Raw genomic sequence first — 5,333 nt, forward strand, 5'->3', positions numbered from 1 at the left:
GGGAAAAGCGTGGATATGTCTATCTCAAGGACATTTGCAAGAAATGTAGAATTTCAAAGTAATTACCTAATCACCTTGCACTTGATTCATTACAATACCTTCAAGAGAAAGAATACACTTAGTAACAGATATTGGCACAAGCAAATAAATAATTTCTTTGTTATATAACCTATATACCACATTGTGATCTAGCATTTCAGAGAGCTGAGGACTTGAATTGATGATCTCATCAAGAGTGCATTTCTCAAATTTCTTTTTGTCATTTTTGCAATCTAACCAATGTATATCACCCACCATGCCTCTCTGGCAATTTCCATCCACTGGCTTTATTGGTAGAAGAACAAAATGTGATTGTTCCTCAAATTTCAAAAGAAATTTGTTTTCGTGATCTAAACATTCATAAGATCAATGTCCTAGTTTCTTTTTATGCCAAGAAGCCTTAAACAATCAGCCCTAGTAAAACTGGGCAATGAGTCATAACTGTTCACATTGTTCACAATTTCCTCCTTAATCTGAGTATAATATGAAAATGCTGTTATCCTCAGGCCCTTTACCATACTATTCAATAAATGGTATAGACTGAGGTGATCTCAAATCTAATAGTTCCTCAAAACATTTGCATTTATCTTTCTTGATATGTTTAAATTATCTCAGCATCATAGAAGACAATCTGCTTTTCATATTTTCTCTATGGATTTCCAAGACCCTGCCGCCTGTTGGCCAGGAGCTTCTCCGTGGCTGGTTGTATAGCGTGTGGACCAGTTGGGTGGAAGAGAGCCTGCAGGAGCCCTGGCACCTTATGCTTTAGAATGCCCAAGTTTCCCTTAGGTGAGGGCCTAAGACAGCTTGACATGGCCAAGAACGGGGAGCAGTGTCAGGGTGCATCAAAGGCTCCAAGTTTTGTTTATAATTGAATTAGATTTTATGAGAAAAATAGCCCTCTTATTATCCCTCTTGTAACTAACTCCAGGCCCACTAACCATCCCCACATGTACCTATTCCTCAAACTTCACTGAAAAGATTGGAGAACACCTTCATTTTTGTTTGTCTTCGTTTCCTTTGTGATGCTTTTTTCTTTCTAGGTTTCCTATATGCTTTCCAGAGTGATCCCTCCCACCCATTGTTCTCTCCCCTTCTTGCTCCTGCCTTCCTTTCTTGCCTTTCTTTTACTGTGCATTCTCCTCTCTAAATTGAAAGCACTGCTCAGGACTTTCCTTCCCCTCCTACAAAGGCTATTTTACCTCCTTCCTTTCCCTGCCAGACTTTCCCAACAACTGGCTGTCCTTTGATTGTTCAGCCTCTGGCACAAGTCCTACCTATTTGTTGAATAAATTAACGAACGATCTCACCTTCATGTCCTGGTTCTCTTCGCTCCAGCACACAAGCCTTCTTCTTGTTCTTTGAATAGGCCAAACTCATGCCCATGTTCGGGCCTTTACACCGATTGGTCCTCTGCCTGCAATGCTTTTCTTCAGGGCTTTGCCCAGCCAGCCCAAGCATGCCAGCACACAAAAATGCACACATTATTTCTTGGACATCATCAGTGGTCTCTTATTCAAGTGCACTTAAAATTTTTTTTTTTGAAGTACCAAGACCAGGGATTGAACCCAGACCTCATATGTGAGAAGCTGGCATTCCTGAGTTACCTTTTTTCAGTTGTTTGCTTGTTTTTGTTTTGTTCTGTTTTTAGGAGGCACTGGGAACTGAACCTGGGACCTCCCATATGTGAAGCATTTAAGCTACATCTGCTCCCCAAATCAAGTGTACTTTTAAAGTAAACTTTAGGGAAGCAGATTTGGCTCAATGGATAGAGCATCTGCCAACCATATGGGAGGTGCAGATTCAAACCCAGGGCCTCCTGACCTGTGTGGTGAGGCTGGCCCACGTGCAGGGCTGATGTGCACAAGGAGTGCTGTGCCATATAGGGATGTCCTCCGCATAGGGGAGCCCCACGCACAAGGAGTGCGCCCTGTAAGGAGAGCCACTCCATGCAAAAAAAGTGCAGCCTGCCCAGGAGTGGCGCTGCACACATGGAGAGCTGACGCAGCAAGATGACACAACAAAAAGAGACACAGATTCTGGGTGCCGCTGACAAGAATACAGGCGGACACAGAAAAACACACAGCGAATGGACATAGAGAGCAGACATGGGGGGGAGGGGGTGGGGAAGGGGAGAGAAATAAATAAAAAATAAATCTTAAAAAAAAAAGAGACACAGAGTCCCGGTGCCAATGACAAGAATACAAGCAGACACAGAAGAACACACAGCAAATGGACACAGAGAGCAGACAACTCAGGGTGGGGGAGGAAGGGGAAATAAATAAATAAATAAATAAATCTTTAAAAAAAAGTAAACTTCATATTGAAGTATAACATACATATGAAATAGTGCACAAATCAAAAGAGCACAGCATGATAAGCTTTCATAAAGTGAACACCACCGTGTACATACAAAGAAACATTGACACTCCCAAAACTCCTCTTGTGTCCATTCTTAGTCACTATTCATCTGAAGTAGACCCATTATCCTGATTTCTAACACTAAATATTAATTTTGCTTGTTCTTAAAATCATTTGGTATACTGTATGCTGTTGTGTGTCTTTCACTCAATTTTATGTTTGTGTAATTCATCCACATTGCATGAAGCTTTAGTCCTTTAATTATCTCTCTCTAGCATTACATTGTGTGAATATATCCAATTTATCCCATTCTACTCCTGATGGGCATTTAAGCTGTTTCTAGTTTTGATCTATTACAATAGTACTGCTATGAACATTCTAGGACATAACCTTTTTTACCTTCACTTTTTTTTTTTAAAGATTTATTTTTTATTTATTTCTCTCCCCTTCCCCCTCCCCATCGTTGTTTGCTTTCTGTGTCCATTTGTTGTGTGTTCTTCTGTGTCAGCTTGTATTCGTCAGTGACACCTGGAATCTGTGTCTTGTTTTGTTGCATCATCTTGTTGTGTCAGCTCTCCGTGTGTGTGGCACCATTCCGGGGCAGGCTGCACTTTGCTCACGCTGGGCGGCTCTCCTTATGGGGTGCACTCCTTGCACATGGGGCTCCCCTATGCGGGGGACATCCCTGCATGGCACGGCACTCCTTGTGCGCATCAGCACTGCCTGTGGGCCAGCTTATCACACAGGTCAGGAGGCCCTGAATTTGAACCTTGGACCTCCCATGTGGTAGGCAGACGCCCCATCCATTGAACCAAATCTGCTTCTCTTTCCTTCACTTTTAACAGCTTTATTGAGGTAAAATGAAACACCATACAATTCACTCACTGTTAAGTGTACAGATTGATGATTTTTAGTAAATTTATATAGTTGTGCAACAATTACTACAACCCGCTTTTTTAAAAGACTTATTTATTTTTAATTTATCCCACCCCTTCCCCTGGGTGGTTCTCTCATCTGTCTGCTCATTGCTTGCTTGCCTTCTCCAGGAGGCACTGGAAATCGGACCTGGGACCTTCCACATGGGAGGTGAGTGCCCAATAGCCTGAGCCACATCTGCTCCCTGCAGGCTGGGGTGTCTGCTGGCTCATGGCATCTGCTCATTTAGGTGTCTGCTCATTGCAGCGGGTGCAGTGTCTGTTCGTCTTCTTTAGGAGGCACTGGGATGTGAACCTGGGACCTCCCATGTGGTAGGCGGGTGCCCAACTGGTCGAGCCACATCTGCTTCCCATCACAACCCACTTTTAAAGCTCTTCCGTCACTTTCAAAGTCAATTCCTTCTCTCAACCCCAATTGCGGACAACTACTGATCTTTCTGTCTCTACAGTTTTGCATTTTCTAAAATTTTCATATAAATGGAATGTAGTCTTTGATGTCTGGCTTGTTTCACTTAGCATAATGCTCTTTGAGGTTCATCCATGTTAATGCATGTATCAGTAGTCTGTTCCTTTTTATTGCCAGGTAGTGTTCTTATAAGGACATAGGACGTTTTGTTTGTCAGTTCTTCCATTGATGGATATTTGAACTGCTGTGAGTTTTTGGCTATTATGAATAATGCTCTTATGGACGTTCACATGTAAGTCTTCTTGTGGACATGTGCTTTCATGTCCTAGGAATGGAGTGGCTGGATTGTATGATAGTGGTCTGTTTAACATCCTAGTAATGTCAGAGCCAGGATTCTAAGTTTGATTCCTGTTAAAAGGTCTAAACTCGTTCTGTTTGCATAAATTCAGACATATACACATACTGAATAGATTTACACCCCTGCAGAAACAGATTACTCAGTGTTTTTGGCTTCTAGCAGAAAAGTCATATTTCAGGAAAGGGTTTTATCTTTTAACATTTCATTCATTCACTCATTCATTCATTCATTCTGCATTTTCCAGGCATTCTGTTAAGAGGTGGGCAATACAAATGTAAACATGACCCTGTACATGCCCATAAGAAACTTACAGGATAGTGGGGCAGTAAGACAGGTGAACTGGGACGTGTGCTATGGAGTGACCAGGCCTGCAGGGGCTCCTCAGAGGGGTATGTAAGATCCTCATGTATGAGAGAACCCAGCCTATGTCTAAGACAGAACAGAAAGGGGCAAGGCAATAGATGCTGCTGTTCTCAAAAAGCTTGCTCCCAGGCAGAACTGGGAGAACCTCCAGGGGATCACTGGAGATGATGAGTCCACTGCTACCCAAGTGGTTTGGTTCCAAAGCCAGAAAACAATTTGTTAGGGATTTTTTTTGAAGATATTTATGCTATTTAAAACTTGGAAACTTTCTCCTTTACTCCTCTTCCCTTACCACTTCCTGCCTGAATTCACCCTTACCAAGGGCTATTGGTTTTCTTACTGTTCTGTTCACTCAGCCCCACCGCCAGTACCATAGCAAGGGCTGTCGTATCCTCTCGGTGTTTGCAGGGTTGTGTTGGGGGTGCTCAGAACTAAGAAATGGTTCTCTCTGTGGGGCCTCAACTGGTGATCTGACCTGCTTATGCATTCATGTTCCTAGCTTCCTGGTGGCAGAAGTTGGGACCACGACTAGAAAGTCACGCTGTGGCTTGGAAGAAGCTGTTTCTTAGTCTTTGGAATCCCAGAACCTTAGAGCCCTTTGTCATTTGGTTCAACCTCCACCCAAATTTAGGAAGGATCTTGCCCAGGAAACTTCACAAGACCTTTCACCAGTCTTGTTTTCCCTCCTTGAAAAAGCTAGACTCAGAGGTCACTAGACTCCTGATCCCAAAAAAAGACCTCTCAGAAGAATTTATACCCCCCTCTCTTTTAGCATCATCATCTGCATAGTATCTTCTGGGAGATGATGTGTTAATATTGTTACAAAGAAATTTATGAAGGGAAACGGACTTTGGCCCAGTGGTTAGGGCGT

The 5,333-nt window shown here is 42.8% G+C and overlaps 1 pseudogene; it reads right to left on the bottom strand.

The window, feature by feature from the left end:
• Positions 1 to 66: 66 nt before the first annotated feature.
• Positions 67 to 853, bottom strand: LOC139436141 (protein FAM91A1 pseudogene; annotated as a pseudogene).
• Between the last annotated feature and the right edge of the window lie 4,480 nt (positions 854 to 5,333).

Source organism: Dasypus novemcinctus, chromosome 10 (genome assembly GCF_030445035.2).
Source record: "Dasypus novemcinctus isolate mDasNov1 chromosome 10, mDasNov1.1.hap2, whole genome shotgun sequence".
Taxonomy (NCBI): Eukaryota; Metazoa; Chordata; class Mammalia; order Cingulata; family Dasypodidae; genus Dasypus; species Dasypus novemcinctus.